At 43.6% G+C, this 27,364-nt stretch overlaps 1 long non-coding RNA gene across 1 annotated transcript; it reads right to left on the minus strand.

Moving 5' to 3' along the window:
* Positions 1–4,738: 4,738 nt before the first annotated feature.
* LOC142915343 (uncharacterized) lies at positions 4,739–9,370 on the minus strand. The gene is made up of 3 exons (XR_012935905.1): positions 9,315–9,370; positions 6,936–6,986; positions 4,739–5,568 (listed from the first exon to the last, which is right to left on the minus strand). It is a non-coding gene; the product is annotated as an uncharacterized LOC142915343 (long non-coding RNA).
* Positions 9,371–27,364: the final 17,994 nt, after the last annotated feature.

A 27,364-nucleotide genomic window follows, 5' to 3' on the forward strand; every position in this document is an offset into this window, starting at 1 on the left:
TAGTTTGTGGTGAAAATCTAATTATCACAATATCATAACCATTATAGCCTTGTTTGTGGTGAAAATCTAATTATCACAATATCATAACCATTATAGCCTGGTTTGTGGTGAAAATCTAATTATCACAATATCATAACCATTATAGCCTAGTTTGTGGTGAAAATCTAATTATCACAATATCATAACCATTATAGCCTAGTTTGTGGTGAAAATCAAATTATCACAATATCATAACCATTATAGCCTAGTTTGTGGTGAAAATCTAATTATCACAATATCATAACCATTGTAGCCTAGTTTGTGGTGAAAATCTCACATAATTTTTCTTCATTTTATTTTTATTGCACTACTGTAAAATGTACAATAATATAGAAATAAACGTGAGATCCTCAGAAATTGAGTCAAGCAGACAATCATACACTACAACACATAAATCAACAGTTGCGAATTGTTTCATAATTAACTGTAACCTTCTTTGCATGCCGTTTAATTTTGAACCTATTTTTTACATCAATAATCAGTGGCATAAAACGAGAATATAAAAAATATTCGCAAAATTATTAATTCTACCGTCAATAATCCCAACAACACAATTTCCACGACATTGGAATTCGATTTTTTAAAAATAAAATATGCTAAAAAATAACCCGTACCCATGATCCAAGCCGAAACCTACAACCCCTCACTCTTCTGTACTGAGAGAGGCCTCCACTTCTTTGAAACCCTCAGCAACAGACCTCATAAACATCCATGAAATCATATTCTTTGGGTCTTTCGGTAAAGTCACGTAGATAGGTTGAAAGAAAATAATTTAAAAAAATATAAAAAAACTACGACATTTCGATCACAACACAAGCGATCGTCATCAGGAGGAGAAAAGAGGAAAGCTGCCGAGGCAAAACAGTCTCCGACAATTCTGTAAGCAGCCAGGGCCTTAAACGAAGGGCAGACCCCTTCCCAATGTTGAATGAAATGCAACTCGTATCATTTCGGGAACAATTATTTCGGAAATCAGAAAACGATGACTGTGGACATTTAATTCATATTCTAGATGTGAGTGGGGATCGGTGGCACAGCGGTGGAGATTGGTGGCGTAGTGGTTTGCACATTGTATGTGAGGGGGGAGTGGTGGCACCGCGGTTAGCACACCGAGTGAGTGGGGAGCGGTGGGCACAGTGGTTAGCTATAAATGCTCCGATACGTGTGGCATTGCCTTTGTACTGTTCGCCTTTTGGCGATCTCTGGTCTGACACTGGTGGTGAGACTGGGTCATAAAGAAGGCTGTCTCTGATGTAGGCTAATCAGTTTCAAAGACAATTAAAATATGATCAGAGCATGTTTGTTTGCATGTTCACCACAAGTCACGTGTGTGGTTAATGCAGTAACTTGATTCCTTGCAACAGGTTTCTATTTGGTGTTTGAACATCTTAACACAACTTCCAGCTTTACTGCCAGAAAGGGTAAAACCTTTTATTATTTTTCATACTTTGATTCTGGAAAAAGGTCCCATGATACAGCTTGTTTGGCTGCATGGGGCTAAATGGATGTGTCATAGGCTAGAACAGAGATGGAATTATGTGGTACAGAAGGATGTGGATGGAGCTAATTGGACTTTGATGACTTGTACCAACAGTGTCAAAATCGGCCTCTGTGGAGGAGGTTTTCATATAAAGTCTTATAACTTTTTTCACAAGATCCCTAATCTCAAGCAAAAGCCACCCAGAAACGAACATGTGACACATTTCAATGTTTATTCAACCGATTGCAACTGAGCATGCATCAATTTCCAATTGCAGTCGACAGACACATTATGGTTTGATGTGGAAAATAGACTGTTGCAGAGTGTGAATACGATCTTCAAAAAATATGTATTTTTGAAAGCAGCTTACAGTCTTTTACATGATGAAGGATCATTGCCATTTATCATCCCAACGAGTAAACCATCTTAACCAATCAAATATGCTAAATATGATTTTTGGAATACCATGAAACACTATTAACGTGTTCATTTTTGTACATATTTTCATGAAATGTTTCCAATAGATGTTTATATAGTTTTCTTACACACGTCATGTAGTTCACTATGCTAATAATGGTTTTGATATCACGCCATTTGCACAGGGGCGTCTCAGATAAGGGGCGTCTCAGATAAGTGCCATGCATCACATTTCATGAGGTTTTCTAAATTAATTTTTTTGCAGGCTCCTTGTGCAAGCCAGTCTTGTTTTCATGTTGTTAGTAAAGCAAAACTCACAAACTCACATTTACTGTGTTGACCGGGGGAGGTGAAGGTAATCACCAATAACCTTGCCATGGACATACTCTAAGACAGGGGTCGGGAACCTTTTTGACTAAGAGAGCCATGAAAGCAAAAAATTTGGAAATTTATTTCAGTGAGAGCCATATAATATATTTTAAAAGTGAATTCAACTAAATGTCAGTATAATAAGCCTCTGAATTTATTCTTTTAAATAATGTTGTTATAACACTCACCATTAATGCGACTTCTGGTGCTGCATGGATTTGCTGATGTCTTTGTAGTCGGGTTGGTACTTTGTAGTCGGGTTGGTACTTGGTGAGGTTAAGCTTCATGCAAGCGTTGAGGCTTTCATCCGTTAAACGTGATCGTAGGTTGGACTTGATGTTTTTAAGATGTGAGAATGACTGCTCACATGCATACGTAGATCCAAACATGGTCAATACAGCAATACTCACACGCTGCAGTGTGTGGTATGTGACAGGAAGCGCGTTCCAAGTTTTGAGAATCAGCTGGTCTTCGGGTTGGAGTTTTTTCATTTCTGTCCACATGTGCTTGCTCGCCAACTCCGCTTTCTGTCGTGTGATTCTTTCCAAATCTTCATTCAGTGACTTGAACTTATTCACCCACATGTCTGAGGCCTTCAGGTCAGCCACTTCTGCTTCAAAATCTCTGACGGAGACACCAGGGATGTAATTCAGGTCGGCTGTGTTCAGTGAACACTCGTTTGGATGGGTGATGAACTTAAAAAGACGAGTGTGCTCACGAAATTCTCCAAAGCGTGCTTTGAAGGACTGTAGGAGACTGGATGTGCAGCCAGCTAGCTGGTGGAGATCAAGGTTTTGAATGGGCTCACTTGCTGTGCATGCATCTTTAAATTGGCTCAGTTTTTCAAAATGTAGTAAACGACCTGTTTCAAGATCCGTGATGAAAAGCTCCAGCTTGTTTTCAAAAGCAAATACAGCTTGTTGAAGGGATAACACTGTATTTCCAATGCCTTGCATTTTCACGTTGAGCTGGTTCAGATGTTCAGTCAGATCTACGAGATAGTAAAACTTGAGGAGCCACTCGGTGTCGGCTAGCTCAGGATGCCCGACGCCTTTCATTTCAAGGAAAGTCCGGATTTCGTTCAGGCAAGCCGCAAAACGGCTAAGCACCTTCCCTCTTGACAACCAACGCACATTGCTGTGCAAAAGCAGACCAGGATAGTTATTTACAACTTCATCCAGCAGTGTTTTAAACTGGCGATCATTTAAGGCTCGGGCAACAATAAAGTTGATCACACGAATGACCAGCGACATCACTTCGCCAAACTGCCTGTCACACATCTGAGCACAAAGTGCCTCCTGGTGTATAATGCAATGGAAACTTAAGATGGGTCTATTTTCATGTTCACGGAGAAGCGCCACAAATCCTTTGTTTTTCCCCACCATACACGGAGCACCATCAGTACACACTGAGAGAAGTTTATCCATAGGTAGACTTTTTTCTTGAGCAAACTCCATGAAAGACTTGAATAAATCCTCACCTCTTGTGGACCCTTTTAATGGCAGAACAGCAAGACTTTCTTCGCGCAGTGTGTCACCAACAGCATATCTTGCAATCACGCTGAACTGCGACAAATGGCTCACGTCTGTTGACTCATCCAAAGCCAGAGAAAAGAACGGCGCTGCATTTATGTCCTTCACTTGCGTTTCCTCCACTTTGTTTGCCATCACGATGGTACGATCATGAACAGTTCTTGCCGACAGAGGCATGTCTTGTATCCGTTTGATTATCTTGTCTTTGTTCGGAAGATCATCAAAAAGTTCATTGGCTACATCCAGCATGAACGTTTTAGCATACTCGCCATCTGTGAATGGTTTTCCGTTCCTCACTATTGCTAAAGAACCAGCAAAGCTAGCCGAATTATAGTCACCTTGCCGGGTCCATACGCGGAGTTGCTGCTGGCTAGCTTGCACCCTGCTCAGAAGCTCTTGGCACGCTTTCTTTCTGCTGTCTCCCGCAGGGTATTTTGATGCAAAGGTAGCGTGGCGCGTGTCGAAGTGCCGCTTTACATTCGACCGTTTCAACGATGTAATTTTGTCATTGCAAATTAGACACACCGCAGAACCCGCTCTCTCCACAAAGGCGAATTCTTCGGTCCATTCGTCCTGAAATGTACGATACTCGTCGTCTTTTTTTCTTTTCGCCATCTTCTTCGTCGAAGGGTTAGCTTTGAGCTAATGACCGAGCAGACGCAGTCTCAGACTGATTCAAAAGGGGGCGTTTACCTGTTTTACCCAGCAACGGCAAACGTAGGCCAGTATCATCCAATTAAAATAATGGACAATTGCTCCTGCAGCCCTGAACAGGACATGCGCAGTGAAAAATCGATGGATGGATTAAAACAAGTGAGAATATTTTGTTTTATCTGCGAGCCATATGCAATCATCAAAAGAGCCACATCTGGCTCGCGAGCCATAGGTTCCCGACCCCTGCTCTAAGACAACCTCTGTGAAGGACGTTCTCCCTGTGGAACCCATCATCCCTTCTGGATGCCCCGATCATTGCAGTGGTCCCCTAGAAGGCCAATAGACCCCCTCCGAGTACCCCTACTGCTCAACATCCATGGCAATTAATGTATGGGAGATGCGAGTTGATGACCCAGGTCAAAATATAACAAGAATATAAATGTATCATACATAGTTTGGACAACACGCACTTTGCTATCATGTATAACCAAGTTGGGCCAAATATTTAGACAGTGCATTCATTGTCCATTGTGTCAGTTTTGAAAGAATTAAGCAACATTGAAAAATATCAAGCTCTGTCTTCATCTCCTGCCAATGCCAACATCATGCTCATGTTTGCTTTGCCAGGCCCGTTGACATGTGTGGCAAACCCAAAAGATAAAAACGCTATTGACAACGCATGTAAAAAAATACTTTTCTGATTTGACCCAAAATCCGTGTTCACTTGGAAATCTTTTTTGCATTATGGTGCAGTTAAAATATAGTATTCAGCTCATTAAATTAACCTTTTAACATTAACTTTAAATCAGTTTTTGAAAAATAGATTTATTGCCTTAATTAATTATTTTGATGTATAGTTCCCATAATATTTATATCCCTGATCTATAGTATTCTGCTTGTGCAGAAATGTGTAAGAGACTACTGCATGTTCTGGTGAATCCAGTCCATGAACTTGGCGACTGTGCGCTAGACACCTGGCTGGTAAGCCCGTGCACAGCCAACGCCCCAGCTGGTGATTCCAGAAAGGAACCAGCGGCCGTTTGAGTCCTGGCAAACAAAGGGCCCCCCAGAGTATCCCTGCAACAGACACACACGACACCAATGTTAGAAGTTTACTGACTGACAAGGAGGCATGATGGAGCGATGATTACAATGAGCCAGTATAGGAAATGGCATGTCATGATACCAAAGAAGGCATATCAGAAGGCCCAATAAGTAGGTTTAAATGTTCAGTGCAAAGAGCAGTAGAACTGAGAGGCAGGCTTGAAATGTTGTGGGACTGGGATCCTGAATGAGGACTTTGTTGTGGAAGGCCCATTCAGGACATGGCATTAAAACTCCGCTCTCCTCTTACTTAAAAACAAACAAATTTCACAAAGGGTGATTAATGCACTCAGCAGTGACTTATCTGTGTGCTCCAGTTTCCTTCCACATATATACACACTCACTAATTGGCTGGCAACATCTGAACATATATAGAAATGCAGGGCAATTGTTGGCGCAGGCTCACCTCCCTTGCAATATTCCAGCTTGGTCTTTGGCTCCTCAGCAATTCTGAGATGCAACTATCATGAACGACGCTATATAAAATGAATCGCTATATATTTTTTAAATAGCATAGCAAATGTGCTAAATTATCAGTGACAATTTGCTTCATTCGGAAAAGCCACATAGATCAGAAGGCTGGCAATGCGTTCACGTCGTGCTGAACAGGGAGCTGTGCGAGTGACTCGAAGCGTGGCTGCCCCTGTGGCGCCCAGCTGATGCCCGCATCGCTCGTGCCACTCTCCTGGACCACCGAGTCGTGGAACTACCCGCTGGACCCTGAGTCGATGCGACTCGTGTCATTGAGGGAGTGGCCGCAGGGCAAGTGAATGTCGGGTGCCCACAACTTAATCGGCATTATTTTCTATTGGCGAGCTTTAGGCAACCCTGTGATGAATTTGTATGTTTGTCTATAGGATACATTCATCATAGTAACAGGACCTTTCTTACCAAAATCTGTTCGTCAATAACAATGACCTTAAAATTAAATAAATATGGAAAAATGTAGACTTTTGGGCAATGGCCCTTTTTCATTGTACAAACGGGAGACGGACCATGGCCCGAAACGTTGCATGTAATGTCGTGTCTATTGAGGCCACAACATTACTGACTAATGTGTTGAGCTTTTTAGTTAATTGTTCTTGGGCACCACTGCCAACGCAGCAACAGCATTGCCAAATAATAATGTATCATCGGGTTAACGTATTAGTACTCCACACTGCTCAGTATCAGCGAAGCATTGAACCAGTTCAGATTTTGCTTTCCACTGATACTAGGCATGACTGGTTATCAAACTCATGTGGCTGGCTTCCACAGCAGGGCACGCTGAACAACACTGCCATTGCCGTGAATATTACATGTTTATATTATTCTTATAACATACGATACTTGTTTCGTACCACGTGTGTTGATTTCGATTTAAAGCTTTCGTGACTGCAGGGATTCATCTTCTTGGTTTTTTTCGGTAAAGTCACGTAAAAGGGAAATAATAAAATAACAATAAAACATAATACAATAAAATTATCACGACGTTTTGGCCACAACACAAGCAGCCGTCCTCAGGTGAAGAAACAGAGCTGTCGGAAAGACGGCGCTCCAATGAACACTGCTAAGCTTGGCAGCATATTTTAAGCTGGGTGGGAGGAGCAGAGCGCCTTGACAAAGGAGTTTACATATCAACAGAAGGATTTAGCATTGAAGTAGCTATGTTAATGTGAGAGATTAGCAGGATGTTAAAGTCAGAAATTAGCATTAAACTGGGAGATTAGCATAATGTTAATGTGACGAATTAGCATGTAACTGGTCACGGAAGTGGCTATGTTAAAGTCACAGTTTACATATCAACAGAAGAATTTAGCATACATTGAGGGAAAAAAGTATTTGATCCCCTGCTGATTTTGTACGTTTGCCCACTGACAAAAAAATTATCAGTCTATAATTTTAATGGTAGGTTTTTTTGAACAGTGAGAGACAGAATAACAACAACAAGAATCCAGAAAAACGCATGTCAAAAATGTTATATATTTGACCCCCTCTCAATCAGAAAGATTTCTGGCTCCCAGGTTTCTTTTATACAGGTAACGAGCTGAGATTAGGAGCACACTCTTAAAGGGAGTGCTCCTAATCTCAACTTGTTACCTGTATAAAAGACACCTGTCCACAGATGCAATCAATCAATCAGATTCCAAACTCTCCACCATGGCCAAGACCAAAGAGCTCTCCAAGGAAGTCAGGGACAAGATTGTAGACCTACACAAGGCTGGAATGGGCTACAATACCATTGCCAAGCAGCTTGGTGAGAAGGTGACAACAGTTAGTTTGATTATTCACAAATGGAAGAAACACAAAAGAACTGTCAATCTCCTTCGGCCTGGGGCTCCATGCAAGATCTCACCTCGTGGAGTTGCAATGATCATGAGAACGGTGAGGAATCAGCCCAGAACTACACAGGAGGATCTTGTCAATGATCTCAAGGCAGCTGGGACCACAGTCACCAAGAAAACAATTGGTAACACACTACGCCGTGAAGGACTGAAATCCTGCAACGCCCGCAAGGTCCCCCTGCTCAAGAAAGCACATATACATGCCCGTCTGAAGTTTGCCAATGAACATCTGAATGATTCAACTCGCCGTGTTTGGAGGAGGAGGAATGCTGCCTATGACCCCAAGAACACCATCCCCACCGTCAAACATGGAGGTGGAAACATAATGCTTTGGGGGTGTTTTTCTGCTAAGGGGACAGGACAACTTCACCGCATCAAAGGGACGATGGACAGAGCCATGTACCGTCAAATCTTGGGTGAGAACCTCCTTCTCTCAGCCAGGGCATTGAAAATGGGTCGGTCATGGATGGGTATTCCAGCATGACAATGACCCAAAACACATGGCCAAGGCAACAAAGGGGTGGCTCAAGAAGAAGCCCATTAAGGTCCTGGCGTGGCCTAGCCAGTCTCCAGACCTTAATTCCATAGAAAATCTGTGGAGGGAGCTGAAGGTTCGAGTTGCCAAACGTCAGCCTCGAAACCTTAATGACTTGGAGAAGATCTGCAAAGAGGAGTGGGACAAAATCCCACCTGAGATGTGTGCAAACCTGGTGGCCAACTACAAGAAACGTCTGACCTCTGTGATTGCCAACAAAGGTTTTGCCACCAAGTACTAAGTCATGTTTTGCAGAGGGGTCAAATACTTTTTTCCCTCATTAAAATGCAAATCAATTTATAACATTATTTACATGCGTTTTTCTGGATTTTGTTGTTGTTATTGTCTCTCACTGTTCAAATAAACCTACCATTAAAATTATAGACTGATAATTTCTTTGTCAGTGGGCAAACGTACAAAATCAGCAGGGGATCAAATACTTTTTTCCCTCACTGTATATATAAATAAATAGTGCATATTTAGTGTATCATTGAGTGCATGTTTACGTGCTCTAACCCAAAAATCTCGATTATGGACTCAAAAAACCGCTGGGAGACTTCTCACTCAGACCCGTAGCAGGACAATATCGCCCCAATATTCAAATTGTTCAAATATCCACCGAACGAGTCCAGGATCAATTTAAAGATCATACTCGGCATTCTGAAGGTCCTCCGTGGTCTGACAATGATCACGTTGCCATGTTTACGCTTCTTACAAATATTTTTGCCCCATTGAATCGATCGCCAAACCCAAGTGACGGTAATGTTGCCGTAAAAAAAAAACTCAGTGGGTGACCTCTGGGCACAGCATGACCTTGCAAACAGACGACCAATCGAGTGAAATAAACATGGGAAACGCACCTCGATGAACAGGCTGACTTCCCTGTGTGTTCGGACAAACTCATTCGTCGCAGGCAAAACGAACATGTCCTGAATGCCCACTTCCTGCAGGAACTGCATCTGGAGGTGTTGGCACACCAATTGCATCACCTAGCAAAAGAGGAAAACAGCAGGAACGACGCGAATACATCATCGCCATGCAGCAGTCTACGCCCGTCAATTTCTCACAGCGGTGGTAAGGTCCTTAGGTGTCTGGGAGCACAAGGCAGGTGCGGGTGGGCGAGTCATAATTTCCTTCCCTTACGCCAAAACTTATTTCAGGCTGTGCAAGAGATAATGACACGGGTTAATTGTCACACAAGCCAATTAGAAAGCTGCCATGCTGTTAATGGTTAGTAAACTGAACTCACAGGCCAGAGGTCGCTAAATGGGCACACCACAGTTAGCTGATCGGCAAGTCACGTGCGATGCAGCAAAGTGTGGCTTTCAGCCGGCTCTTCCAACACATCTGGCCAATGTGGAAAAGTAGAATATGGGACCTTCCTGGTGTGGACTAATCAGTTTTCAAAGAATGTTCACCACAAGTACGTGTGGTTAATGCAGACAGGATTCCTTGAATAAGGATTCTGTTTGGTGTTTTAACATCTTGACACCTGTTGTATTGCCAGAAAGGGTAAAACCTATTGTTATATGGAAAAGCAGACCAAATACTCGTAAAGAGTTCGCTCTCATGAAGGTCTTTTCACCAGCGGTGGTGTGACCAAGCAATTGCAGAGCTGCACTTTTATATAAGTCGGGTCAGAGCCAGATACACATTGGAGGATAAACATCCCACGGTGGCTGGGCAACTGTTGTGCAATAATGTCAGGTCAAACTTACTTAGGATATTTACAGGCGCGTTTTATTCATGCCGTATATATTAATGCACACATTGTGTAGTGGTATTATTACTATTAAACTCACCTTTAATGACGATGACCATAAACATGTTCTTAGTTCTTTCGGTAAAGTCACGTTGAAGGGAAACAACGTGACTTTACCGAAAGAACTAAGAATATGAATTACTGCAGTCACGAAAGCTTTAAATCAAGACCATAAACATGATTAAGAGTGTGACTACTAATGAATGTGCGACTGTACGATGTGGACGTAGCGGAGGGGCCCCCCACAGCGTTGACTCTCAGCTGTTGCTTGTGTAGAGGGGGTCAGATTGTCCAGACATTCGGTTGATACTAATAGGGTTTATTTGCCAGTATTGTAGACTATTTGAATTACATTTGTTTGGGCGTCAGGGTGGTGCAGTGGTCACGCCCGTGCATGGCATCTTCTGAAGGAGTGCCTGGCTTCGCTTTCCTAATTCTGGTCCCTTTCTCTGCATGGGTTTACTCCCATAGCAAAACAACAACAAAAACATACACTGTAACTGGTACTAGTCAAACATCTGGGATTGTTTTTGTTATGCTGCATTGCCCAAAATGGCATTTGGTGATAAAAACTATTTGGCAGGAATTGATGCACTAATGCAATTTGAACTCTTATATATTTTTACTTCATGACTTGCTTAGCGTTCATATTCTTGGTAAAGTCACGTAAATAAAGTCACGTAAATAGAAAACAAGAAATAAAATTCAAATAAAAAAAAAACAAATAAAAAATAAATTGAAAATAATAAAAGCAAAAAACCCAGGACGTTTCAATCGCAACACAAGCGGTCTTTATTTGATTGTTTTTGTTTGTTGTTTTCTATTTACGTGACTTTACCGAAAGAACCAAGAATATGAATTCCTGCAGTCACGAAAGTTAAGTCAAAATTTGCTTCGCGTTCCTTTACTTTGCCCTCCCATCTGTTTGTACTGTTGTTTGTTGTTGTAACTTTCTGACTCGCCCCGACTGGACATCTGTGATAAAAGAGCTTAATAGCTCATCAGATTCGTCCAGCCTAATTAAAGATTCTGATTCGGACATTAACTGACCCAGTTTTCGCGTGGATATCGCGGCCAGGATGCGGAACAAAGGGACCCCCGGTCACACTCACGTGGAATGCCTAGGGTATTGCACAGCATTTAAATGGACTAGTTTTGTGAGATTTAGGGGTGGCTTAGGGAAGGCCTTTATTCAACAATGTATATCATGCATATCATGGCCGATAAGAATTTTTATAGTCATACACCATAGCCCACGATTTCCTGCACCGTTCATTCACTTGAGGAGACTGCGCATGGTGGAGATGGATGACCCTCGGTATCCTGTCCCAAAGTGATTCCAGTGGTTCAGGTAGTGGAAGAGTTGCTAGAGCTTCTGGCTCTTGCCGTAGCCTTGTGACTTTGGGATGAGAGCGTGGTAGGATGAGTGAAGCGTGGAGCTAAAGCTCCTGGAACATCCTGTACCCAAACAACACCAAACATTCAAAATCTTACAATGCTGCTGTTCCAGCACGAACAACATAACAATGAACAACATTTTCACAAATTCAACGTAATGCAGGTAATTGAGTGGCTCGAGGTTAATTTCAATGTCAGAGCACCGAGCCAATGCCATTGAGGTCCTCCGTTCAAAATTCAGTGAGCCATCTATCAACAAACGTTCCTGCGAATTGAGGGCAGGAATGCTGTGGTCTCAACTTGGTCAGAACGCTTCTGGCAATTGCTTGATGATGCTGGTTGTAATCACCAGCGAAAGGTCGTACTCGTTTGAAAATGTTCTGCGTTTCCTCTCTAACACACCAGAGTGCCGAAGCAATAACATAAATGGCACGTTCTGTTCATGTCAGAAGCATTACTAATGGGCTGTGTTGGGTGGATGTGGGTGTACGACGCATTTACACTGACACGATCTAAGCCAAAAAAAACTTGATCATGAATAATATTGGTCGCGAAAGCCTGCGTGTGAAACACCACTTTACCTTTAAAGTCGCCTCGAAAACCCACTGCGATCAAATGGGTTTCCCATATGGCTGTGCACATGATGAGCTACACTGCTGCATGTATTAACTCTTTCCTGCTCCGAGATGACTGCAAGTTGCGGGGTGCATCCCGTTCACCGCTGAATCTCGTGTACGTCATCGGAACGTAATAGGAAGTAAATATTAAATAACTTTATCGGTACCGAGGATCCCACAAGGCCGTGCGGGAAGGTGTGTAGCACAGTTTGCTACCAGCTATAATAGAGTGCTGTCATGTCGCTACGGTGCTCTTCGGCGAGTACAATGTCTTTAAAAACAACGGCGCTATGCCTCTCTAAATAAAATTACCGCTGAACCGCTTGCGCGTTCCGAGATTCGGTGGTGAACGAGACCCATCCTGAAATGAGCAGTCGTCTCGGAACGGGAAAGGGTTAAGGGCGAGAGCGAAACGGCTTACGAACCTCAAGCCGAGACCAGAGCTCGCGGGTTTCCCGTACACCGTAGTCCTTCTCCATCGTGTCCAGCTGAAGATGCAGTCGCTGCCGTGAGAAGAACGTCACCCAGTCCTCCTGCCACTCATTCGGCTGGTGGCATTAATATAGTTTTATTACGGACATTTAAAAACATAAGTTAATAATACCTACTTTATTTGGCCAATCCTTGACCTAAAACAGTGATATTCACTCATTTTCGGAAGGGGGCCACTTTCGCACATAAGACATTATCAGTGAAAGAGCCACCTCACATTTGAAACCATTGGGGGGTTTGACAGCATGATGGGGGTGTTTTCACTTGTGTGTATTGTCCGGGGCTTGCACGTCAAGGGCCGCAGTAAAAAGGACACCAGGGACTGCCACCGCCCCACGGGCCTTGCAATGAAGAACACGGACTTAAGATGTCACCCAGAAACGTTGAATTTTTACGTACAAATGGCTGGGTAATTCTTAAGATGTAATTCGACACTCATGCTATGTACCGATTATCATGCTGTAGTCTTTGAACATCTCATTTTAGCCACCAATTGATATCCTCATAAAAAAATTACAACAGCATTGATCCTAACGATAGGTTCTGCGCTTAATTCCCGCACCTCCGTTTAGCACGGTCGGCTCTGTACGGTGGAAAGGAAGTTCAACATACATTCATACAAGTCTGTCAAACCCGGCTCTGAGTGTAATTGGTAATTAGCGAAAACATAACTGATTATGTGAACACTGGTTATGCAAGATCGATCTCTGAGGGAACTTGAGTGGCATCTGGTGATGTCAGTTGTAACTGTGTGCCCTGTTATCAATGGTACAACTGGGTGCAATGAAAGAAAATATATGCATTTTTTAATCAAATATATTGTTTTATAAATTTGTGTACTTATGCAAGATAAAATGTACGCCAATCTAGTTCTTCTTAAAATGTAACCTTAAACCAATGTTACCATCATCAGTGGTTAATAGACTATTACACAAAGGACTCTCATATTTCTATGATGTAATACTAATTAGACTGACATCTGAACAACAGCTGATTTCACCGCTCCATGATAAAACTAATTTAATCAAGTAAACATTATTGCCGTTCCTATAAAACTTTGGTCACCCAGGCTGTCCTTCAACAAAAGGGTATATTAAATCTATAATATAGTTTTTTTCTGGGTTAGATCGCATAAAAATAAATGAGCCGTTAAACCTACCACCACCTAACAGCCAATTAGTAAGGTTGTCACGTAAACGAAACATGCCAATCCGCTACTTGTACAGCAAACCGAAGTGTTGGAGAGAAAATCCACAACATTTACAATCTGAGTATGATGTTTTGCCAGTAATTATTACTATCATCATTAGGTGGACAGCCAAATTTGTAGATAAATCCTCCTGTTTCATTCCTTGGAGGGATAGATGTGATGACGTCACTTGTGAGCCCTTCACGAATTGGAATGTTCTGTTTACGTGACAAACCTTACGAATTGGCTGTGTCGGTGGTGGCGGGTTTAACGACAAATTTATATTTCAACGATCTAACCCAAAAAAAACGATATTATGGATGATATTGGCCGCAAAAGCCTACGTGTTAAACGGGTATATTAAAATTTAAATGGGCTACAACCAGTTTCATGACTTTAAAGCGGAGATCACATGTGGGATGTAACCACGGCATATAGCCGTATGAAACCCACATACTCCACATCCTCCTGCCCAGGGTCCATATCTGTTGGGAGAAATTCAAGACTGAAATGTTTTATCAAAATCTGTAAAGCACATGAGAACCTTAATTTAGCAGTCCCAAACTGACTGGGACCCCTGTCGTGACGGAGCAGCTGAACATTGCACAAAATCATCAACGCATATACAGATATATACCAAGGGTGACCAACTTTCCTGACCTTACCAGCAGCATACCATAATCTTCAGATGGCCGCGGGAGCCACAAGAGATCAAGATCAGCCATACAGAAGTTGACTCGTGTGGACTGGCTGTGGAATTTTGAGTTTAGAAATCTGAGTGCCCTGGGAGTACTCATGGCCTGCCTCCGATACCAGATTGTTCTCACTTCATATAAAGTTAAATTGAAGAGTTACAAATTAGCAGCGCCTCTGCAGAGCCACACTTGAACTGCCCAGGAGCCACATGCAGATGCCGAGCGATGGTCTGGCCAACCATGGTATTTTCTGTACATTATAGACTTGTAAATCTAGCGTATATAAAAAAATTAGCAGGAAACATTTATTTGAGCATTTACTCTATTGCCCTTTAATGAATGAATAGCAAAACTACATGAACTCTCTCCTAAAGCCTTCTTTTGGCTAGCAGACCTTGACATTTATCTCCTGAACGTATCGCGATTATATTCTTGGTTCTTTCGGCAAAGTCACGTAGAAGGGAAATAATACAAATAAAACATAATATAATAAAATTCCCAGTGTTCACTGCCCAGTGTTCATTAAGACGCTGTCTTTCCGACAGCTCTGTTTCTTCATCTGAGGACGTCTGCTTGCGTTGTGGCCGAAACTTCGTGAAAATTTTATTATATAATGTTTTATTTGTATTATTTTATTATTTCCCTTCTACGTGGTGACTTTACCGAAAGAACCAAGAATATGAATCCCTGCAGTCACGAAAGCTTTAAATCGAAAAATATTGCGATTAGCAAAAATATAAAGGGACACAATGTTGAATGCTCTAAGTCTCCTTTGCAGAAGAGTTTGCCCTGATGGACTTAAATACAGATACTTTTAATAGCCATAATTCATATATTACCGAACATAATTCATATTCTGAAAAGTACATTGCACACACATGAACAATACAGTTCCCTTCATCACAAAGATGGCTAAAACAAAGAGATGAATGTGATTAGGTGTGGAAAATCATGACCGCTGGCTGGCTAGTTGTGTTCATGTATGAAATAATGACATTATGTGTCTATCTCATTCACTAGCTCAATCGCTTGATTTTTACGATTAATAAACAGCTGTATGAAATGTGTGTTTGTTTACACATATTCATTAGATCCGATTAGCATGCCTACTCTCAGTGCGAAGGAATGTCAACATAATACATAGTTGACATGATGCTAGGGTTGGATCGGTGGGCCTAGTTTTCCACATGTTTTACATTTTCATGATTCAATACCGATAGTTTTCTCTTCCTTGTGAAGCCTCTCTCCAATCTTCCTGTTGTGAAGGTGCATTTCAGCCAGATGCTGCCCCAACAAGCCTGAGCCCCTGTCAGAGTGTACAACACAATAGACCTGTCAAAGAAAACATTAACTTTATCATGTCAACAAACCCCAAGCAATAATTCATATGCAAACTAAACTACATCATATTTATTCTTAGTATTTTCGGTAAAGTCACGTTGAAGAGAAACAACAAAATAATAAAATATATATAAAACAATAAAAAAATTCTCACGACGTTTCGACCATAACTCAAACGGTCATCTTCAGGTGTGTTGGTTTGCATAAATGTATTTTTAAACGGCGCATTTATTTATTTATTTAAAAAACACGTTTGCGCCACGCGCAGCGATTTGGCAGTTTACCCAGGACTAGTCCATCTATATTCTGAAAAGAGGAGGGGGGAGACGAAATTTTTTATAATGTATGCTGTCTGAAAGCCACTGTAAGCGTGAACAATCAATTAAGAACTGAAATGGTTTATCAAATCTTTCCAATGATTGCTAAGATAGAATCCATCTTCTCGGTTGAAATTGTCTCTGTGCTTGTATATGTGGATAGCCTCATGAACGAATCTCTCATGGAAGCCAGATGGCTTACAAAGAACCTCTGTCTTGGAAAAGTCAATGGCATGTGAGCCTACTGAATTAGAACAATGATCTGCTACGGCCGAGGTGTTGGTCCTACCGTGTTTAAGGTCTGCTTTGTGTTCACGAATGCGGTCCGAGACATGGCGTTTGGTTTCTCCAATGTAACTACTACCACAGAGGCAACTTAGTTTGTAGACACCAGGGTATTGTATGTCCGGAATCACATCTTTTACAGACGGAACCAAATTACGGATTTTATGTAATGTGTTGAAACGGACCTGGATCTTGTGTTTATTCAAGATTTTGGAGATCTTTTTAGTGATCCCAGCAATGTAGGGATCTTGTGTTTATTCAAGATTTTGGAGATCTTTTTTGTGATCCCAGCAATGTAGGGTAACATTGCTGGGATCACAAAAAAGATCTCCAAAATCTTGAATAAACACAAGATCCAGGTCCATTTCAACACATTACATAAAATCCGTGATTTGGTTCCGTCTATAAAAGATGTGATTCCGGACATACAATACCCTGGTGTCTACAAACTAAGTTGCCTCTGTGGTAGTAGTTACATTGGAGAAACCAAACGCCATGTCTCGGACCGCATTCGTGAACACAAAGCAGACCTTAAACACGGTAGGACCAACACCTCGGCCGTAGCAGATCATTGTTCTAATTCAGTAGGCTCACATGCCATTGACTTTTCCAAGACAGAGGTTCTTTGTAAGCCATCTGGCTTCCATGAGAGATTCGTTCATGAGGCTATCCACATATACAAGCACAGAGACAATTTCAACCGAGAAGATGGATTCTATCTTAGCAATCATTGGAAAGATTTGATAAACCATTTCAGTTCTTAATTGATTGTTCACGCTTACAGTGGCTTTCAGACAGCCTACATAAAAAATTTCGTCTCCCCCCTCCTCTTTTCAGAATATAGATGGACTAGTCCTGGGTAAACTGCCAAATCGCTGCGCGTGGCGCTAACGGTTTTTTAAAATAAATAAATAAATGCGCCGTTTACAAATAAATTTATGCAAACCAACACACCTGAAGATGACCGTTTGAGTTATGGTCGAAACGTCGTGAGAATTTTTTATTGTTTTATATATATTTTATTATTTTGTTGTTTCTCTTCAACGTGACTTTACCAAAAAAACTAAGAATATGAATTACTGCAGTCACGAAAGCTTTAAATCAAAATTTACATCATATTTGTCCAGGTGGTCTGTGGCCGAGAACCTCGCTTGAAAATACGAATATATCAGTTCACATTCTGGTTTGGGTGACTCAAAACAATATTCTTCTAGGGGTTTATACAATGTGTGTTACTTCCTGGGAAGTCAATCCTATGTAGACTATAAATGAAACCATTTTTTATTTTACCAGAGCTATTTTTCAGAACCGACCTGGCCACAAATGATAGCCTAACGAAGTGGCTTATCACATAGAAATTTATAGCAGCCAAATGCTCAAAATACTCATGTTTCTAAATGTGCAGGGAAAAACTGGAGAAACTGGAGAAAAACCTGCACGACCACGGGGAAAACATGCAAACTTCAAATATACAGCAGGCGTCAAGGTCGGGATCGAACCTATGAAGTTCAATATACCAGGCGAGGTAGTTAACATCTCCTAGCCACCATGGCGCCGCATTCTCTGACTTATCCACCCACCCACTCGTAAAGCCACCCACCCACTCACTCACCCTGCCACGTACTGAATCTCTAAACCAACAACTCAACCACCCACCCACTCACTCACCCTGCCACGTACTGAATCTCTAAACCAACAACTCAACCACCCACCCACTCATCCAACCTCTCACTTACTAAACCAGCCACTCACCAACCCACCGACCCACTCATCCACCTATTCACTTAAATAGTTCAACTACAATTGAATTATTTGAAATTCACCAGGTAAGGACCACTGAGCTATACAGATCCTTGTCGGAAACGACGTGGCAAACAAATGATAGCTCAAAGAAGTGGCTTATCACGTGGACATTTATAGCAGCCAAAGCCTCTAAATGTATATTTCTAAATATGCATGAAAAACTCGGAGTTCCCAGAGAAAAATCCATGCAACCACAGGGAGAACATGCAAACTCCAAATATACAGGCGTCACGATCGGGATCGAACCCACGATGTCCTATACAAATGGCGAGGGAGTTAACATTCCGCTACCCTGGCGCTCCACTCTGACTCAGCCTCCCACCCACCCACTCAAACACCCAGCCAAGCACTCATGAACCCAATCACCCTGGCACCCACTCAATCGCGAAACCCACTCACTCATCAACACACCCAGCCACTCACTTAACCACTTACCTACGAACCCACCTGCATACCCCCCCACTCACTAACTCAACGACCCACTCACTCAACACTCCACTAACCCACCCACTCACCTATTCATGCCCCAAATCACACACTGACCCATCCACCCACTTAATCTATAACTCATGCACTCACCCACCCACCTGCTCACCAGCCACTTATCTACTCACTCACCCACTCATCCTGCCACCTACTCAACCTCTAACCCACCCACGCACCGAACTACCCACCTACGCACCGAACTACCCACCTACCCAATCACCCATCCAATAAACTACAACTAAACTATTTTGTATTTTACCAGGTAAGCCCCACAGAGCTATATAAAACATTTTAGAAGTGATCTGGTTACAACTGATACGTGAACGAAGTGGCTTATCACGCTGACATTTAGTGCAGCCAAATCTTCTAAACAAATCTTGACTCTAAATGCGGAGGGATAAATCTGGAGGACCCGGTGAAAAATCAACGAGGCCACAGGCAAAACATTAAAACTCATAATATACAGGCAGCAGGGTCAGAATCGAATACACGATTTCCTGTATACTCAGTGAGGTAGTTAATATCTCACCATAGTGGCACCCCTCTCTCTGACCCACTCACCCAATAACACACTAACTCACCCAATCAACCTCCCACATTAACTTACCCACCCACCAGTCACTCCCCCATTCACCCAACCACCCCCTCACTCACCCAACCACGCACCAACTCACCTACCCACTAACTCACCCGCCCATCTTCTCCCACACTCAGCCAGCCACCCGCTCAATCACATGCCGACTAACTTACTCACACACTCACCGACTAATACACCCATTCACCCACTCACTTACCCACCCACAATCTCACTACCCAAGCCAACCACTCAGCCCCTCACTCACCCACTTATTCAATCACCCACTACCCCACACACTCACCCAACCACTTGCTCACTTACCCATACGCTAACCCAACCACTCACTCACCGACTCACCCACCCACTAACTCATCAAAATTAATTCTCAACCACTCACCCATCCACCCACGCAATCTCATACCCACTAACTCACTCACCTACCCATTTATGCACTCACGCACCCACTTACTCACTCACGCACCCACCAACCAACCCACCTACCCATCTCTTCACTCACTCATCCACCCACACAGTCAATCACTCACCTACATACCTACCCACTAATACTCACCCACTCATCCAACAACGAACTCACCAACCCACCCGCCGACTCACTCACTCAGGTACTAACCCACTCAACTTCTAACCCACACACTAACCACCTAACCACCTACCCACACACTCACTCACTCACTCACCCACACACTCACTCACTCATCCACCCACCCAAACATCCACTCACCCACCTCACCTTCTCACCAAGTACTTACACATCAACTGACCCTGCCACCCACTCAATTTCTAACCCACCCACTCACCCAACCAGCTGCCCACTCCCTCAGCCACTCACCTACTTACCCACCCCACTTACACATCCACTTACCCTGCATTCCACTCAATTTCTAATCCCCCACTCACCCAACCACCCGCCCACTCATCTACTCACCCATTACCACGGAATTATTCACCCACCCATCAGTCAACCACCCAATAATTCAACCACTCGCAAACTAAATCACCTATTAATTAAACCACCCACTACCTCAACCACCCACTAACTTAACCACCGAGCCACTCACCCACTCAGCAAGCCACCCACTACTATATATCTAACCCAATATCTCACTCACCCACCACCCACTCACCTACACACGTATGCACTCACTCACACACCGCTCACTCACCTACACACTAAATTATGTTTATTTTACCAGGTGAGGCCCAATGAGCTACATAGCTCGTTTTCAAATCAACCTTCACCACAAATAAACCGACCATTAAAATTATAGACTGATCATTTCTTTGTCAGTGGGCAAACGTACAAAATCAGCAGAGGATCAAATACTTTTTTCCCTCACTGTACATTGCGGGGGTCACAAAAATATCTCCAAAATCCTGAATAAACACAAGATCCAGGTCCGATTCAACACAGTACAAAAAATCCGTGATCTGGTTCCATCTGTAAAGGATGTGGTTCCAGACATACTGTACCCGGGCGTTTACAAACTAAAGTGCCTCTGTGGTAGCAGCTACATTGGAGAAACCATACGACATATATCGGACCCCATCCGCGAACATAAAGCAGACTTGAAACACGGTAGGATGAACTCCTCTGCCGTGGCAGATCACTGTTATAATTCAGTGGGCTCACATGACATTGACTTCTCCAAGACGGAGGTTCTTTGCAAGCAAACCGGCTACCATGAGAGATTCGTTCATGAGGCGATCCACATATACAAGCACAGAGACAATTTCAACCGAGAAGATGGATTCTGGCTTAGTAACCATTGGAAAGATGTTTTAAACCATTTCGGTTCTTAATTGATTGTATTTTACGGTGACCTTCAGACCGCAGCCCTTTCGCTGGCACTGCCTCTTAATACTTCTCACACCACGGTCAATGGTATGGTTTATAACAAGTAGTATAATAATTAATAGTATAACATTGTAATGTTTAACATAACTCATAAGGCAATATATAGCATCGTAATTGCATAATTAATATACATCAGTGTGGTATATAGTTGGGTTCATAGAATAAGACATAGTGTAATATCACAAGTCTAATAGTTTATAATCTAAAGTATAGGGTAGTGTAAAGTAACGCATTGTATAATTCAAAAGTGGAATTTGTCTATGATATGATATTATACCATGTAGTTTAGATTGGAAGGTATAATATTGTATTATATAGTAGTCCAGTTTACAGCATAGTCATAAGGCAACTCAGGACACAACAGCGCACCTTGGCTGTTGCACTTGCCCCTTTTCTTGTTTCCTCTCTGCCTGTGTTCCCAGACCCCTCCCTCCTCCTCTCCGGAGGTGATGCTGGTAACATGCACATTCATATTTTAACTCCACCCACACAGCTTAATAGACGCGGTCCTTGAATGTCAGCGTTCATTCAAGCTCTGTCTTCCGGACAGACCTGTCTCTTCACTTGAAGAAGGCCACTTGTGTTGTGGCCAAAACGTCGTGAGAATTTTATTGTCCTATTTTATTTTATTATTTTATTCCCATTCTACGTGACTTTACCAAAAGAACCAAGAAGATGAATCCTTGCAGTCATGAAAGCTTTAAACCGAAATTAACTTTTTATTTCACCAGGCAAGGCCCATTGAGCTATATAGATCCTTTTCAGAATAGACCTGGCTACAAATGATAGATATACGAGTGGCTTATCACAGATACATTTATTGCAGCCAAATCCTCTAAACGCATGTTGCTTCTAAATGCAGAGGGAAAACCCTTGAGGATCTAGAACAAAATCCAGGCGACCACGGGTGAGAACTTATAAACTCCAAATATACAGGCGACAGGGTCGGGATCGAATCCACCACCTCCTGTATACTAGGCAAAATAGTGAACATCTCACCACCTTGGCGCCTCACTCTCTGACTCAACCATCCACTCACTTACACGCTAACTTACCCACTCAACTTCCCATGTTAAATTACCCACCCAGCCGTCACTCACCCATTCACTCACTCACCCAACCCGTCACTCACCCCTCCGCTCACCCACCCACTCACTCATTAACTTGCCCACCTATCTTCTCAACCACTCACCCAGCATCCCACTCAATCTCATACCAAACTAATCTACACACACCCACACACCCACTCACTGACCCACTCACTTATGCACTCGCCCAACCACCCACTTACTCCCTCATGCACTCACCAACCCACCCACCCATCTCCTCACTCACACACCCACCCCATAAATCACCCACCCACTAACTAACACCCACACACTCACCTACTCACCCACTCACCGACCCCGCACTCACTCACCGAGCCACTCAATCGCTAACCCACCCACTCACCCACCCACCTGCCCACTCACTCACCCAGTCACTAACGCACTCACTCAATGTATAACCCACCCACTGCCCACCTAACCTCCTTCCCACACACTCATTCACCCAACCACATACCCACCCACACTCACCCATACACTCACCTACTCGCCCAGCTGCTCAATTATTTACCGAGCCACTCAACTAATTACCCAGTCACTCACCTACTCACTCACCCACTTACACATCCACTCACCCTGCCACCCACTCCATTTCTAACCCACACACTCACCCAACCACCTCCCACTCCCTCAGCCACTCACCGACTCACCAAATCACCCACTACCCGAATAACTAATCATCCACCCACCCATCACTCAACCAAACAATAATAAAGCCACCCAATAATTAAACGACCCATTAACTCAACCACCCACTAACTCAACCAGGTTTATTTTACCAGGTAAGGCCCACTGAGTTATAAATATTGTTTTCAGAAGCACCATCACCAAAAATTATAGCTCAAAAAAGTGGCTTATCATGTACTCCTCTAAATACATGTTTCTAAATGTGGAGGGAAATATACAGGCATTAGGGTCAGGATCGAACCCACAACCTTCTGTATACGAGGCGAGGTAGTTAACATATCGCCACTGTGGCCCCCCACTATATGACTCTCCCACCCACTAACCCACACAGTCACTCACTCACTTAAACACCCACCGTCACATGCATCCAGGCACTGACTCACCCAGCCACTCAGTACCCATAAACCCACCCAGGCACTCACCCATGCACTTGCCCACTCACCCACCCATCCAATTATCCACACACTAAACTAAATTTTAAATATTTTTTTTTATTTTACCAGGTCAGGCCCACAGCAAAATAGATATTTTTCAGAAGCCACGTGACCACAAATAACAGTTCAATGAAGTGGCATTTCACGTAGAAGCTAAATTCTATAAATGCATGTGTCTAAATGCAGCAGGACAACCCGGAGAACTCTGATTAAATGTCACGCGACCACAGGAACAACATGCACACTCCAAATTTCCAGGCGTCAGGTTCGGGATTGAACTCACAACCTCCTGCATAAAATACGAGGAAGTTAACATCTCGCCACAATGGCACTCCACTATCTGACGTAGCCACCCACTCACCCACCCACTCACAACAAACCCACTCAACCCTGACAACTACTCAATCTCTAACCCACCAACCCAAGCACACAACAACTCACCTACCCATTCACCAACCCAGCCAATAAACTAAACTAATTTTATTTTACCAGGTAAGGGTCACAGAACTATATACTGTACATCGTTTTCAGTAGTGACCTGGTTACAAATGATAGGGCAACGAAGTGGCTTATCACGTAGATATTTATTGCAGCCAAATCCTATAAATGCATGTTGATTTTATATGCGGAGAGAAAACCCGGAGGACATGGAGAAAAATCCATGCGACCAAGGGGAGAACATGCAAACTCCAAATATACAGGCAGAAGGGTCGAGATCAAAACCACAACCTCCTGTTTTCCAGGTGAAGTGGTTCGCATCTCACCACAATGGCGCTCCATTCTCCGACTCTCCCATCCATGAACCCACACACCCACCCACTAAAATACCCACCCATTAACTCAACAACCCATGAACTCAACCACCTACTAACTCAACCAGCCACTTACTCAACCAGCTACTTACTCAACCACCCATAAACTCAACCACCGAGCCACTCACACACTCACCAAGCCACTCTCTCAATCTCTAACTCACACTCATGCATCCAGCTACTCACCCATCCACTCATCCACCCACCCACACACCAACCCACTCACCCACGCACCCAGCCAATCATTAAAAAAAAACACTGAACAAAAACGATTTTTTTCCAGGTAAGGCCCACAGCTATATAAATCTTTATCAGAAGCAATCTGCCCACAAATAACAGCTCAATGAAGTGGCTTTCACGTAGAACGTTATAGCAGCCAAATTCTATAAATGCATGTTTCTAAATACGGAGGGGCAACCCGGAGAACCCGGAGAAAATTCCACCCGACCATGGGGAGAAGATGCAAACTCCAAATGTATACAGGCTTTAGGGTTGGGGGGACCTACGAACTCCAATATACCAGGCGAGGGAGTTAACATCTCGCCAGTGGCGCCTCATTATCTGACTCACCCACCAACTCAACTACTAAAGCCACCCACACACTCACTCACCCACTCACAAACCCACTCACTCACTAACCCACTGACTCATCAACACACCAAGCCACTCACTCAAGAACTTACCTATGCACCCACCTACACACCCACTCACTCTAAAAAGACGTCAGGGTCGGGATCGAACCCATGACCTCGTTTATAAAAGACGAGGCAGTTAACATCTCGCCACCATGGCACTCCACTCTCCGACTTAGCCACCTACTCACCCACCCACTCACAAACCCACCCACTGGATCTCAAACACACTCACTCACTCACCAATTTACCCACCCACTCACCCTGACACCCACTCAATCTTCAACTGACCCACCCACGCACTCAAAATCCCACCTACCCAATCAACCATCCAATAAACTGAAACTAAACAATTTTTTTATTTTATTTTACCAGGTAAGGCCAACAGAGGTATATCAAGTGACCTGGTTACAAATAATAGGTTGACGAAGTGGCTTATCATGTAAACATTTATTGCATTCAAATCCTTTAAACGCATGTTGATTTGAAATGCGGAGGGAAAACCCGGCTATTTTAATGCACACAGTGGACCGGAAGGACAAGCGCAAAGGGTTCACATAATGCGCATGCATAATGTACGTTGATTCATTAATCTCCCCCCCCCTCCCCACTTTGCATCAAGAGCGCCAAAGTGTGGTCACCACATCTATGCCTCTTTATAAGGAACGAAACAGACTAACTTCTCCACAAATCTGGCTGTCGCCTGATGAAGCTGGTTGTAACTACTGGCGAAACGTTGTACTCAGATTGTACATGTTGTGGCTTGACTCTCCAACACACCGGTGTGCTGTACTAGTGATAAATTCGCATGTGCTGATTACGTGACAACCCTTACTAGTTGGCTGTGTCGGGTGGTGGTGGGTTTTACCGACACAACATTTATATATTTACGAGATCTAACCCAAAAAAAAACCTCTATTATGGATAATATTGGTCGCGAAAGCCTACGTGTAAAACAAACCCCAAGGAATCAAAAAAATCGACGCGACCACGGAAGAAGATGAAAACTCCAAATATACAGGCTTCAGGGTCGGGATCGAATTGATTACATCCTGTATTCTGGGCGAGGGAGTTAACATCTCGCCACTGCGGCGCCTCATTATCTGACTCACCCACCCGTTCAACTACTAAAGCCACCCACACACTCACTCACCCACTCACAAACCCACTCACTCACTAACCCACTAACTCATCAACACACCAAGCCACTCACTCAAGAACTTACCTATGCACCCACCTACACACCCACTCTAAATATACAGGCTTCAGGGTCGGGATCGAATTGATTACATCCTGTATTCTGGGCGAGGGAGTTAACATCTCGCCACTGCGGCGCCTCATTATCTGACTCACCCACCCGCTCAACTACTAAAGCCACCCACACACTCACTCGCCCACTCACAAACCCACTCACCCTGCCACCCACCCGCTCATACAAATCGGGCATCAATACCGTTGCTTTGTATGACCTGTGAAACGCAGAATATTGCAGATAAAATCGGACATTTTGAGCTTGCTGCCGGATCGATTGAGTGGAATCAATACAATTAGTCTCGATTCACGATCAACAAAGACCATATATAGGAAAATCTCTGATCGGTGATTTTGATTGCATCATATTGCAGCACCCCTTTGATGATGTTATAAAGCACTTGCCCCAACAGTCTGTTAAAGGCTACACGCGGGATCTTTGTGTGCGAGTAGCTCACAGATCCTTGAGAGATCTGGACACTGTCCGATCATCAGCGAGCTCCTCCGGCAGGCGAGGCTGAGTTGGCTGTTGTCTGTGCATTAAGAGGTGTTAAATATCCCACACAGAAGAGTCTGCTTACAGGACAGATAAGAGGTTCTTCACGTACCGTGCCCCGTGTCACCTGAACGTTAAATGGGGCCCCGGTAATTCAGTGTCCACCGCTGAATCATCTTTCACCATCACCACTCGTCCATGAAGGCCAATGCGACGACGGCGCGTTATAACGGAGGGGGGGGGGGGGACCAGGAGAAACGTCGTACTACGTGACATCACAACACCCTGCACACAACCGTAGTGGCAGATTAGGGTGCGCATCGTTCACGAATATGTGGTGTAAGTGGTTGAGAGTAGATGTGCGGGCACGCCATGGGCTGGAGTGGAGATGGAGTGATGCGGTACAGGAGGATGTGGAGCTGAGTGGGCTTTGCCGACGACTGGTACCAGCGGTGTCGGGATCGGCCTCTGCGGGGGAGGCTCGTGAAGGACGCTTCTAACTGGGCAGTTGGAGACAGTCGCCCTCCACCAACAACGGAGGAGTGACGCTCACAACAACGAGCGGAACACCGGATGATAAATATGCAGCAATTTGGCACAGTACGGGGTACAGGTGGTGCATCTGCCAGTCATCTCAGTCAGCCAACCCATGGC

The sequence above is a fragment of the Petromyzon marinus genome, unplaced genomic scaffold (genome assembly GCF_048934315.1).
Source record: "Petromyzon marinus isolate PM22_M1 ecotype Great Lakes invasive population unplaced genomic scaffold, UKy_Petmar_22M1.pri1.0 PM_G_Scaffold_3, whole genome shotgun sequence".
Lineage (NCBI taxonomy): Eukaryota > Metazoa > Chordata > Hyperoartia > Petromyzontiformes > Petromyzontidae > Petromyzon > Petromyzon marinus.